Here is a 15236-nt window from a genome sequence, read left to right as displayed (position 1 = left end):
GTCATCAGTAAATGTAATGAAATAAGAATAACCATCTATGACCTGAGTTCACATAGGACCACATATATCATTATAAATGAGTTGCAGCAACTTAGTAGCTCTCTCTAGTTCCACTAAATGGAGAGTTGGTCAATTTCCCTTAAAGGCAAGATTCGTAGGTTGCATATGATTCATAATCAAATGGATCTAAGTATTTATCCTTTAGTAACCTCTGAATTCTTCTGGATATGACCCAGCCTACAATGCCAAAGGTATGCATTGTTCACCTCATTTTGCTTTCTCTTAGACACACTTATATTTATGGCATGTGGAGCAGTATCTAGTATAAATAAATTATTATTTAAAATTCCTCTATTGATGATCTTATCATCTAAATCAGTGAATAACTATTGTTTTAAAAAACTAATCTATATCTATTATTTATCAAATAAGAAATAAAAATAATAATTTTGATAATTGAAAAAATAAAATAGCAAGCATTTAATGCTAATAGAGCTCCACTAAATAATTATAGGGTAACCTTACCAATGGTAATAGCGACAACCTTTGTGCCATTTCCCATCCTGAGGTCCACCTCGCCCCTTGCTAATCTCCTAAGCTTTGCTAGAACTTATAACCAATTGTAGATATGAGATGTATTGCCAGTATCGAATACCTATGCTCTATTATAATTTTCTAACAAATGAAGATCAATCATAAATGTACATGAAGCTTCTTCAAGCTTCTGTTTTACCTTCTCTATAAGATACTTTTTATAGTTCCTCTTATAGTGCTCGTCTTTGCCATAGTGGAAACATTAGCCTTTGTCCTTTACTAGATCCTTCCAATCAGAGAATTGGCTTCTGGTGCTCTTAGCCTCTTTTAACATATTAAGGAGTTTAGGGAGAGTCACCTCAAGCTTATTTATGTTAAAATTCATAATGAATTACAAAAAGGAATATGGAAGGGAGTGAAGTATAAGATCCAAACACAGGTTACCCTTTAAATCATTCATAGATTTGTGGGCTTTTCTATCCACTTAATCATTTTAAGGATATGGTTCTAAATCAACGTCCCCTCAATCATTCTAACGCGGAAAAGATTCTTGGATATCTCATATCACTGAACCCTTCACTATTCCTCAAACAATTTGTGGAGATGTAGAAGAATGGATCTAATATCCATATTTTCATGTTGCCTCTATAACTCAGGAATCATAATGCCCAATATATAACACTGAGCAAGAGTGGAGTCATCTATATACTTTACATAGCAAGCGATCTTATCCTCGCTTGCCCCTTCCTCGGGTGTGGGAATCATTGTGTCAAGGACATATGTGATTTTCTCTACTGTAAGAATGATTCTCAGGTTGTAGAGCCAATCCATGTAGTTTGGACCAATGAAGCGGTTAATATCAAGTATGCCATATAAGGGATTTGAAAGTGACATTTTTTGAAAAATAAAGATATAGTAGAAAATTAAATAACATGTAGATTTTAGATTTCATAAAATAATTAAAATATGAACTTTTATCTTAATCTACTCCCACTATTTTTTTACAAAACACACAACTCCCTCTAGTTTGTGAATAAAAAATCTTTGACAGATTTCTAATCGGAATCAGGATCCAATCAGCACCTTAGTATGATCTCAAGGGACTCGACCAATCACACTAATCCCAAATAGTAGGAAACTCTTATCAATCACAACTCCTTATGATTCCCATCCTATTTGGCCTTTGAACCATCAAAGCCTCAAGGAACTTAATCAACCATGATGTTCGGTTAAGCTAGCACCATCATTACAAGATGAGTCTGATTCTATGATATACCCTCGAGGGACTCGACCAAGTATACCATGTCCTTAGGTTATCGGTGATATCTTTATGTCATAGGCAAGATCTCAAATCTGAATATAGGTGAGCCTTGAGGTGTTGGGAAATCTGGGGCGATATTACATATGCAGCGGAAGAACAAAAAATAAAAATCTTAAAATTTTACAGAAAAATTAGTCTCTTGTTGTTGTGCAAAGATTGATGTGCAAAAACCCATTGAAAAACTACACATATAAAAAGATTATGTTATCTAGAGAGATCGTATATCCCTAAATTTCTATAGATTTATGGGAGAGGATGAAGGAGGTTAACTGTCCTCCTCTCTAGTGGTGATCTACACGATAGGAGCTGCAAAGATGCTCATCAAAATACTACATTATTGAAAAATCTGAGGTGACATCACATGCACAGTGGAAGAATAGAAAACAAAATCTCAGATTTTCCCATAGAAAATAAGGTTTCATTGTCGTACAAAGATTGGTACGTAAAAACCTGCAATATCGAAAAACTACATGTATAAGGGAGATTGTGTTACCTAGGGAGATCGTATATCTCTGAATTCTTACAGATCTAACAGAGAGAATGAAAGAGGTCAACTATCCTCCTCTCTAGCAATGATCCACATGACAGGAGCTATGAAGATATTACTCAAATCGCCGCACAATCCTCATCGTTCTGCGCACCATGCAATCAAAAAGAGGTTGCCCCTTCTTACTATCCACATGCCCCAAATTGAGGCTGTAGGTTGAGGAGAAGGGGAGAGGAGAAGAAGAGGTGGCAACAAAAAAGCTTAGCCTATGGCCCTTTAGTTCTCTCCTATTTATAGAGGCCCCCTATTAACTTAACCCTAATGGATCCTACCATATTGAGTACTAGATCTCCATCTAACTACCCAAGCCTCTTAGATTAGTGAGTCTCTACCCAATAAGCACTTATTAGCTCTTCTTAGTATTGAATCTCGGATTTTGATGATGAAATTAATTGATGTGGTTGTCATCTAATGTATGTTTAAGTGATGTAGGACTAGCTTCGATCAGAAAAGGCAAATCGATTAAAGCAGGAAGAATCAAACATTGAGCCGGAGCAAACATGTCAAAAGATTGGATATTGGGCCAGAGGATCGGTTGACGTGTCAGCAGAAGGCTTCGGTCTGTGAATTTGGGCATTGAGCCAAGAAGATCGGACATTGCGCTGAGGAGATCAGATATTGCGAGAAGACAACATGCTGATTGGACAATACATTGAAGGAGAGGATGATGCACCGAAAGATCAGACGAAGTGCTAGAAGAACCAATGACATGCTGGACAATATAAGATTCGCTTGTAATCGATTATGTCTAGATCGAGTCAGTTTAGAATGCAATTAGGCCAACCCAATTAGGGCCAACTATGCCCAAGTTTGGGCTATGTTGGGCCAAGTGAAAGGCCCAAACAGTGACCCAAATTGGTAGAACCATTGGTGGCATAATCTCCAAGACTGTTAGGCGATGGTACCGCCCAGACTTAGTCTTTGAGACTGTCAAGCGATGGTACCGTCAGTCTGAGCAATGGTATCGCCTAGACACAGTCTCCCAAGCGATGGTACTGCTAGACTAGGTGGTGGTATCACCGAATGTCAATGCTGCAAGCAATTGTACCGCCTAGCACAAGCGGTGGTACCGCTAGGACCCGGGAAACCTAGGATGAGACACTTTTTTTGGCTCCATTTTTGAAGCCAATTGGGGTCTATAAATACCCCAATTATTCTTGCATGGAATAGTAAGAAAGTTGAGGAAAACTTTATGATTCTAAAGTTGTAAACCCTATTCGAAAGTTGAGTTCTCTCCTCTTAAAACTTAGAGAGAGTTCTAAGGGAGGTGTGTGAGGGATACCTTGTAAAAGAGGGTTGTAAAAGGTTATATCCTAAACCTATGAAAAGGAGAAGAGGGGTGTAAATGTTAGGATCGAGTCGACACTAAGAGGGGGGGAGGTGAATTAGTGCAGCGGATAAAATTATGTCGGTTCAAAAATCTTTCGTTTGATTAAAATCGATTTTGAAAAAAATGTTAACTTGAAACATGTTCATAAGAGTGTGCAGCTAAAATACTTAGGAAGTATGATAGTTTGCAATAAATATAAATAGCAAAGCAGAAATGCAAACAATATTTTATAGTGGTTCGGTCGTTTTGACCTATATCTACTCCCGATTCCTCTTCCGTCGAGGTTGTTGAATCTCAGATTTTGATGATAAAACAAATTGATAATGTTTATGATTTAATTTGCATTTTAAGTGATGCAAGAAGAATCATGTTGGGCCAGAGAAAAACATGTCAGAAGATTGGACGTCATGCCGGAGGATCGGTCGACGTATTGATAGAAGGCTTCAGGCCATGGATTTGGGCATCAGGCTAAGAGGAGCGGATATTACGCCAAGGATACTGGAGTTGAGGAGGTCAACTAGCTGATTGGGCAATAGGCCGCAAGAGAGGACGATGCATCGAAGAATTAGACCAAGCGTCGATGGACCAATGACATACCGGACAACATGATTCATGCTTAGTAATAATTGTATAGATCAAAGTGTGTTTTATGTATGCAAGATTAACTACGATAGCAAGACATAAAGCAAAATGAAGTCTCGGAGTCAAGGACGCGATTTCGTTGGGAGTTCGTTAAAAGTTCGGACGTTCATCGGAAGTTCTGCCAGAATAGATCGAGAAGTCCAGGAGCTTGCCGAAGAATCTCGTCAGAACTCGCCATGAATATCGTCATGAAGTCCAGGAGCTTGCTGAGAGTCCATTGGAACATTGTTGAGAGATCGTCGGAAGTTTGCCGGAAGATCGCCGAAAGAAACTAGACTTACGGACTTGTTTAGCTTAGTAAATTTCTTAGAATTCGTAGTTAGCACATAATTGGGATTGGAATTAGGCCAACCCAATTAGGGGCCAGTTGGGCCTATGTATAAACTATGTTGGGCCCAATGAAAAGGCCCAAACAGTGACCCAAAAGGTGACAAGCAGTGATACCATTGGTCTGGGCGGTGGTACCGCCCAGACACAATCTCCGAGAGGTTACAGGCGGTGGTATTGCCTAGTGGCAAGGTGTCAAGCGGTGGTACTGCCCAGTGTAGTGTCAGTGTCAGACCGACACTAGCGGTGGTACCGCCCGTACCCAGGATACCCGGGATGAGATATTTTTAGGCTCCAAGTTTGAATCAACTTGAGGCCTATAAATACCCCTCTCATCCCTAGTTAAAAATTGTTGAATCTCAGATTTTGATGATGAAACCAATCAATATGTGTTTATGTTTTAATCTGTGTTTTGAGTGATGCAGGATGCTTCAATCAGGATGAAATAATTAAAGCAGAAAAAATCATGTTGTGCCGGACGAACATGTTAGAAGATTGGACGTTGGACCGGTGGATCGGGCCAAGAAGATCAGAGATTGCGCCAAGGATATCGAAGTTGCAGAGTCAACTGGCCGATTGGGCAATAGGCCGCAAGAGAGGACGATGCGCCGAAGAATCGGACGAAGCGTCGAGGGACCAAAGAAATGCCGGACAACTTGATTAGATGCTTAGGATTAATTGTCTAGATCGAAGTGTGTTTTACATGTGCAGGATTAACTACGATAGCAAGACATGAAGCAAAATGAAGTCTCGAAGTCAAGATCGAGATCACGTTGGGAGTTCGAGAGTTCGTCAGAAGTCCGGACGTTCGTCGGAAGTTCTACGGGAACCAGCCGAGAAGTTGTAGAGCTTGCTAGAGAAGCTCGTCGGAACTCACCAAGAAGATTGTCGTGAAGTCCAGGAGCTTGCCAGGAGTCCGCCGGAACATTGCCGAGAGTTCATCGGAGGTTCGCTGGAAGATTGCCGGAAGCTCACCGGAAGAATTGACATAGGGATTCATTTAGCTTAGAATATGTCTTAGGAATCGTAGTTAGCACGTAATTGGGATTGTATTTGGGCCAACCCAATTAGGGTCTAGCTAGGCCCATGTAATCACTGTATTGGGCCCAATAAGAAGCCTAAACAATGCCCCAAGAAGACTCACCGTCGTGGCACAGTCTTTGAGGCTATGTCAGGCGGTGGTACCGCCAGTCTGGGTGATTGTACCGCCCCTGACAGGGTGCTAGGCAGTGGTACTACCAGTTTGGGCAGTGGTACCGCCCAACACTCTGCCCCAGGCAGTGGTACTACCAGACCTAGGCGGTGGTACCGCTGGGGACATTGTCAGTCAAACTGACATTGGGTGGTGGTACCGCCCAACGCAGGCGGTGGTACCGCCCGTGGCCGGGGAACCCGGGATGAGATGTTTTTAGGCTCCAAGTTTGAATCAACTTGAAGCCTATAAATACCCCTCTCATCCCTGGTTAATTCACATAAGCATAGAGAGCAAAAAAGGAAAGAAACGCTGTAGAAATCAGTTGAGAAATCCCTCCTCTAGCTTAAGTGTTAGAATTCTGTTTAAGAGAGGAGAGTGAGTGCTTGTAAGGGTTGTCTCCTAAACCCGATAAAAGGAGAAGAGGGGTGTAAGAAGGAGATTGATCTTCGCATAGTAAAGGAAGATCATTAGTGGATGTCGATGGCCTCGACGGAAGAGGAATCGGAGGAGTGGATGTAGGTCACGATTGACCGAACCACTATAAACTGTAGTCTTCTCTGGTTTGCATTTTATTATTGCTATTTATCTTAACTACAAACTGCCATCCTTACTTTACTTCAAATATATATCCGTAAGCTTTCAAAGTTATTATCTACACGAAACGACTTTTACGTCGGAATCGGTTTTAAACGTACGAACGCAGTTTCAATCGTCAAAAGTTTTCCACTGCACTAATTCACCCCCCCCCTCTTAGTGTTCTTGATCCTATCAATTGGTATTAGAGCAAGGTTAACTCTCAAATGGATTAAAACCCAAGAGAGATGGCATCTGCCGGAAACCAAGAGGGCCACTCTATTACATGTCCACCAATGTTCAATGGGACGGACTACACCTATTAGAAGACTCGAATGAGGATCTTCCTTATTTCAATGGATTTTGAACTTCGGAATCTTGTTGAAAATGGATTTTCAAAGTCTTTTCTTCCAATGATCGATTGGAATGAATTAGAGAAGAAGACTTTCGCTCTTAATTTAAAGGCTATGAATGCCTTATTTTATGCGCTTGATAAAAATGATTTCAATCATGTTTCGGGTTATGAAACCGCATTTGATATTTGGCAAACACTTGAAATCATGCACGAGGGAACTAGTAGATTTAAAGACTCGAAAGTTAACATTTTATTGCATGATTTTGAGCTTTTTCAAATGCAACCAAGCGAGACTATAGGCGATATGTACACCCGTTTCACGGATGTCGTCAATAATCTAAGAGTTCTTGGTAAATCTTTTTTGAATTTTGATCTCATAAGCAAGATCTTAAGATCCCTTCCAAAAAGGTGGGATCCTAAAATAACCACAATACAAGAGATAAAAAATTTAAATGATTTTCCATTAGAAGAATTAATCGGGTCATTAATGACCTATTGAATGACACTTTTGAAACATTTTGAATCAGATGAGCACTTGAACCACCTTCCAAAGAATATGAAGGATTTGGAACTCCGGACAAATGAATACCACTTGAGCGATGACTCAAGTGATGAGGATAATGTTGAACTTGAACTTCAAACACTAAACCTTAATAAGTTTATTAAATAAAAATATAAAATAAACAATGAACTTGAACGGAAGAAGAGACCAAAGAAGAGGAAGGTAACCAAGGATGAATCAAGAACTTCCAAAGGTGAAATGGCGAATTGGGCTTTGACGAGCTTCGACTACAAGGTAAGTAACTCAACTCTCTTGAATTATTTTGAAATTACTTGAAGTTTTTCATAAGTGCTTAATTTAGATAGTAGGAATAGGAAAAAAATTATATCATGTTTTTCTTTTTAGCATCTTTGAAAAATTAAAAATATGATCATGAAAAGTATATTGCCAAGGTTTCATGCATGTTATGTTTTGAAATTTTGAATGATGTATGTAACATTAGGGATGATAATTATATGATATGTGATAATGCTTAGGATTAATCCATGCATGTGTATCTTGATGATTTTATGTCATGCATGAGTTTTTAAAGTAAATGTTGATTTGAAACTCTCATTTTAGGTTAACATGTTTTTGGTCTAATCGTTTTTATGATGAATTAAGATGACATTCTCATGATATATTAAGATGACATAGTGCATGTACATCGATGTATGAATTTCTTGATAGTCTTTTGATGATAGATGTGATATCATGATATGTTTGGTCTTGACGGTTTTATGACGAAACTTATGTTTCACTTTTAAATGATGATACATATTTTTATAAAAGACTTGAATACCCTCACATGAAATCAATTGTATGAAATGGAAATGAATTTTCTATCCTATTGAGATTAATGAATTCATTTTACCAATTTTGTGAATCTCATGAAAATAAACATGATGAATATTTTAAAAATAAATGAGTGTATCATGTATTTGGTCTTAATGATTTCTCTTGAACATACTTTTTGAAATCATATTTGATGATGAATATCATGATATTAAAAGGATGTTATTATGGAATCATGCTTGATGATTTGTTTTATGAAATGTACCTTTCTGTCTTAAATGTTGACACTTGTTTTATTAAAGGTAAAGGTATGCTTATAAGAAGCAAATCACTAGAAATTTATAAAAATGAAATGCGATCCTTTATCTTATCGACTTTTCAATAAATCTATGCTTGTCATGTATGAATTTATTGAATGTGACTTTGAGGATGATTTTGGATTTCACAAATGCTTGATTCATACTTATGACATGAGACACATTTTAAATATGAATCATGTTATATCTCCCTTAATTCATTTTGTTCTCCTAGATTTATTTACCAAAGAGGAGAATCTTCCGAATGAATGAAATGATACAAATGAATCACTTATCGATATAACTTTTTGAAATATCTTTTTAATGTGATGTTGATAATTTGAGATGCCTATTGGAATTCATGACATGAGATAATTGAATCCTTAACTTACTCTTTATATGGCTTGAAAATAGATGTTTAAAATCTTGCTTGGTGAGTAGTTTTATAAGATTTTGCCTTTATGTCTTGAACTTTCATGCTTATCTTGATTTGGCATATAAAGACTAAGGCATGCTTAGATGAAAAAGAATCACTTAAAAAATGCTTTTCCCATCTGATCGAGATTAATGATTTCATGATATTTTGTGAATCTCGAAATTGATTTTGATGACTTGATTATTAGTTTCAAGTTAATGATTTGATTTGAATGAGTTTTATCTAAATCATAATCTTGATCTTGCAAAATTGGAATCACAAATAATATCTTTTGGTATTTATGAATTGATACTCACAATATAAAAGTATTGGTATTCATGACTTGAATTTGATTGAAACATTGCATGCTTAAATTAATTATTCTCCTATGTTTCAAAAATTCTTTAAATGCCTTATGTGATGATTGAAAATTAATTTACTTTATGATGAATCACGAATCATGACTTGATCTATGATATTGATATATTTTAATCATGATCCTTGGTTGTATAATTCTTTTGCTCTATTAAAAAGATTTGTTGAATGAATCATGTCCTTCTTGAATTTTCTTGATATCATGACATGATTTTGTAATATGGCTTGTATAATAATTAAATTTTTTAGCCATTGATTTCTTCCTTCTTTTTGATAATGATAAAGGAGGAGTTAGTTTACTAGTCTGCATATTTCAAAGGAAGGAAAATTTGCTAGCTCGATCATTTCATTGAAAGAACTTGCTGTCATGAACACTACCAATGAATTACAAATCTTGCAATCTAAAGAGAAGCAAAGAAGATTTGCTATCTCGAAAGAAGTAAGAAATGCTATCTTATAATCTCAAGCAAATTTACTATCTTCCTATTTTAAGAAGCAAAACTTGCAACTTGCACATTGCAATATGAAGCAAGAATCATGAGCTTACACAAGAAAGCTATCTTGCACTTGCTTTCAAAATTGTTGCTAGCTTGTATGTAGCAAAACCTTGCATGATGTAAAATTTGCTAGAATTGCTAGCCTGTGATATAAAGAGAAGCAAAAAGTTGCTATCTCAAAAGAAGCAAATGTGCTATCTTGCCTATCTCAAGAGGCAAAAATATTAACTTGTACATCTAGCAAATCTTGACAAATTTGCATATTTCAAGAAACAAGAGTTGCTTTCTTGAACATCTCAAAACTGCTAGCTTGCATGTTCTAAAATAATATAAAATTTGCTAGCTTGATGTTGTAGAACTTGCTATCTTACTACCTTGCATATCTATGATGATAGCAAAATTGCATGATGATAAAACAGGAGATTATGTTTATTATGCAACAATTTGAACTCCTACTTCTAAACACATGAGAATTGTACTTCTTCTTTTTGTTGATGACAAAGGGGGAGAAGTATGTTGTTGGTATGTCATGATTTGATTATGACATGTTACTTGGATTTTTGAATCCAAGAGTTTCTATCAATATGGCATATTGATAGGGGGAGTTTGTTTAAACTCCGGGAGTTAAGGTTAACTTCGGCGTCAATTGGTTGTCATCATAAAAAAGGGAGAGATTATTAAATCTCGGATTTTGATGATGAAACCAATCAATATGTGTTTATGTTTTAATCTGCGTTTTGAGTAACGTAGGATGCTTCGATCAGGATGAGACAATTAAAGCATAAAAAATTATGTTGTGTTAGAGGAACATGTCAGAAGATTGGACGTCAGACCGGTGAATCGTGTTGAATCTCGTATTTTGATGATGAAACTGTTGAATCTCGTATTTTGATGATGAAACCACTTGATATGTGTTTATGATTTAAACTGCATTTTGAGCGATGCAGGTCTACTCGATCAGGTTTAGACAGTTGACGCAGGAGGAATTGATGTTGCACCGGAAGAGATCACGTCAGGATATTGGATGGCTGAATGCTTCGAACGTCGGGCATCGGGCCAAGGAGAGCGAAATTGCGCCAAGGATATCGGGGTTGCGGAGGTCAACCATCGATTGGGCAACAAGCCGCAAGAGAGGACGATGCACCGAAGAATCGGACGAAGCGCCAACCAATGACGTGCCGGGCAACAGAATGTCAATTCGTATTGTAATAATTGTCTAGATCGGAGTTGAGTTTTGGTTTGTGTGTGCAGGATTAACTACGATAACGATGAAGACATAAAGCGAAACAAAGTGCTGGAGTCAAGCGCGAAGGATTTGTTGCGAGTTCAAGAGTTCGACGGAAGTCCGAAGGTTCGTCGGGAATGTTGTCGGAACTAGCCGAGAATGAGTAGGGAGCTTGCCGAAGGGTATTTCGGAAGCTCGCTGGAAGGTTCGTTGGAAGTTCGCGGAGCTCACTGAGAAAGATCGGAGCTTGCCGATGAAGCTCGTTGGAACTCGCCAAGATCAAATCGTGAAGTCTAGGAGCTTGCCGGGAGTCCGCAGAATGGTTTTCGAGAGTTTATCGGAAGACCGTCAGAAGTTTGCCGGAAGCTCGCCGGAAGAAGTCTTGACTTACGGACTTTGTAATAGCTTAGAAAATGTCTTTAAATTCATAGTTAGCACGTTAATTAGGGTTAGGATTAGGTGTTAATCGTATAACCCAAGTAGGAGCCAATTGGGCCCGAGTTCGGACTGGTTTGGGCCAAGTTTGGAGCCCAACCAGTAGGCTGATTTGGCCTAGGCAGTGGCACCGCCCACCACCCGAGAGCTGGGCGGTGACACCTCCTGGGCTGGGCGGCTGCACCGTCCAGCACCCGAGCGCTGGGCGGTGGCACCGCTTGGCTGGGCGGTGGCACCGCCAGCATCAGGAACATACGAGAATTCAAATTTTTGGAGCCCAAATTTGAATCCTCTTGAGGCCTATAAATACCCCTCAAGTCTCAGCTGAGAAAACAACTTTTTGAGCAGCAAGTGTTTGAGAGAATGGTCTTAGAAAAGTCCTAGCTAATCTTGTTTTCATTTTGCTAGTGTTCACCTCCTTCTTTCTTGCTGAAAATTTGTAAGAGAGTGAACCGCTTGTAAAGAGTTGTAAGAGGGGTATTTACCCTTTCCTTTCAAGAGATTTGCTAGTGGAAGGTGGGAGCCTCATCGAAGAGGGGCCTCGCAAGTGGATGTAGGTCATTTGACCGAACCACTTTAAAATCGGCGTAATCTCCGGTTTGCGTTTATGTTTATGCATTTATCTTTCTGCAAACCTTTACTTTGCTAAGTTCACTGCCCTCATCTTATTACGTACGCTTTCAACGCAATTGAAACAGTTTCAAACGAAACATTATTTTTATCGTACGAAAGATTTTCTAAAACCGAAGTTTTAATCCACTGCACTAATTCACCCCCCCTCTTAGTGCCGCTCCGATCCTAACAATTGGTATCAGAGCAAGGCTCACTCTCATATTTGGTTTAATACCCAAGAGAGATGGCTTACTCCGGCATGCAAGAGGGACACTCTATCACACGTCCACCTATGTTTAATGGGTCGGATTACACGTATTGGAAGACCCATATGAGGATCTTCCTCATTTATATGGATTTCGAGCTTTGGACTATTGTCGAAAACGGATTTCAAAAATCTTCTCTTCCGATGAACGAATGGAATGAATCGGAGAAGAAGGTTTTTGCCTTAAACGCAAAGGCTATGAATGCCTTGTTTTGTGCTTTGGACAAAAATGAGTTCAATCGGATTTTAACGTGCGAAACGGCTTTTGATATTTGGCGAACATTTGAAATCACGCACGAGGGAACTAGTAGAGTCAAAGACTCGAAAGTTAACATTTCAATACATGATTTCGATCTTTTTCGAATGAAGCCAAGCGAAACCATTGTTGACATGTACACCCGTTTTACGGATGTCGTCAATGGTTTACAAGCTCTTGGCAAATGTTTCTCGAATTTTGAACTTGTTAGTAAAGTTTTACGATCACTTTCTAAAGCTTGGGAATCAAAAGTAATGGCAATACAAGAAACAAAAGATTTAAATATTTTTCCACTTGAAGAACTTATCGGCTCATTGATGACATATGAAATGGTGCGCAATGCACATGATGAACACAATAAACACTTGGACCACCTTCCAAAGAACAGGAAGGATTTGGAACTCCGGACAAATAAATACCACTTGAGCGATGACTCAAGTGATGAGGACAATGATGAACTTGAACTTCGAATACTAACTCTTAATAAGTTCATTAAACAAAAATCTAAAATAAATAATGAACTTGAACGGAGGAAGAGGCCAAAGAAGAGGAAGGCAACCAAGAATGAATCAAGAACTTCCAAAGGTGAAACGACGAGGGCTTTGACGAGCTTCAACTACAAGGCAAGTAACTCAACTATCTTGAATTATTTTGAAATTACTTAACGTTTTTAATGAGTTCTTAATTTAGATAGTAGGAATAGGAAATAAAAAAAAAAATTTGTTTTTCAAAACTTATATCATGTTTTTCTTTTTAGCATCTTTGAAAAAATTAAAAATTTGATCATGAAAAGTATATTGCTAAGTTTTCATACATGTTATGTTTTGAAATGTTGAATGATGTATGCAACATTATGGATGATAGTTATATATAATGCTTAGGATTAATTCATGCATGTGTATTTTGATGATTTTATATCATGCATGAGTTTTTGAAGTGAATATTGATTTGATACTCTCATTTTGGATTAACACGTTTTTGGTTTAATCATTTTTATGATGAATTAAGATGACATTCTCATGACATATTAAGATGACAAAGTGTATATACATCTATGTATGAATTTCTTGATAGTCTTTTGATGATAGATGTGATATCATGATGTTTTATTTTTGATGTGTTTGGTCTTGACGGTTTTATGACGAAACTTTTGTTTTGATTTTAAATGATGATACATGTTTTCACAAAAATATTTGAACACTCTCACATGAAATCAATTATATGAAATGGAAATAAATTTTATATCCTATTGAGATTAATGAATTTAGTTTACCAATCTTGTGAATCTCATGAAAATAAACATGATGAATATTTTAAAAATAAATGAGTGTATCATGTATTTGGTCTTAATGATTTCTCTTAAACATATTTTTTTGAAATCATACTTGATGATGAATATCAAGATATTAAAAGGATGTTATCATGGAATCATACTTGATGATTTGTTCTATGAAATTTACCTTTCCATCTTAAATATTGACACTTGTTTTATTAAAGGTAAAGGAATGCTTATAAGAAGTAAATCACATGAATAAAAATTTATAAAAACGAAATACGATCCTCTATCTTATCGATTTTTCAATAAATCTATGCTGTCATGTATGAATTTATTGAATGTGATTTTGAGGATGATTTCGGATTTCACAAATGCTTGATTCATACTTATGACATGAGACACATTTTAAATATGAATCATGTTCAATGCTTCAATCATATTATATCTCCCTTAATTCATTTTGTTCTCCTAGATTTATTTACGAAAGAGGAGAATCTTCCAAAAATAAAATGATGCAAATGAATCACTTATCGATATGTCTTTTTGAAATATATTTTTAATGTGATGTTGATAATTTGAGATGCCTATTGGAATTCATGACATAAGATAATTGAATCCTTGACTTACTCTAGCTTGAAAATAGATGTTTAAAATCTTGCTTGATTAGCTGTTTTATAAGATTTTGCCTTTATGTCTTGAACTTTCATGCTTATCTTGATTTGGCATATAATGACTAAGGATGCTTAGATAAAAAAGAATCACTTCAAAAATGCTTTTCCCATCGGATCAAGATTAATGATTTCATGATATTTTGTGAATCTCGAAATTGATTTTGATGACTTGATTATGAGTTTCAAGTTACCGATTTGATTTGAATAAGTTTTATTTAAATCATAATCTTGATCTTGTAAAATTGGAATCACAAATAATATCTTTTGGTATTCATGAATTGATACTCACAATATGAAAGTATTGGTATTCATGACTTGAATTTAATTGAAACATTGCCTGCTTAAATTAATCATTCTCCTATGTTTCAAAAATTCCTTAAAAGCCTTATGAGATGATTGAAAATTAATTTCCTTTATGATGAATCACGAATCATGACTTGATCTATGATATTGATATATTTTAATCATGATCCTTGGTTGTATAATCCTTTTGCTCTATTAAAAGGATTTATTGAATGAATCATGTCCTTCTTGAATTTTCTTGATATCATGACATGATTTTGTAAGTTGGCTTGTATAATGATTAAAATCTTTTGGCCATCGATTTCTCCCTTCTTTTCGGTAATGACAAAGGGGGAGAAATATATGAATTGATACTATAAGTGCCATATTTAAATTTGAATTATGTTGAGATATCAAAAGAAGCTTGCATCGAAATATATGGTAAATTGATAATCGAAATGCTATGATTGT

Source organism: Musa acuminata, chromosome BXJ2-5, assembly GCF_036884655.1.
Source record: "Musa acuminata AAA Group cultivar baxijiao chromosome BXJ2-5, Cavendish_Baxijiao_AAA, whole genome shotgun sequence".
Lineage (NCBI taxonomy): Eukaryota > Viridiplantae > Streptophyta > Magnoliopsida > Zingiberales > Musaceae > Musa > Musa acuminata.
The sequence above is the reverse complement of the archived record's forward strand: the minus strand, read 5'-3'. Positions refer to the sequence as shown.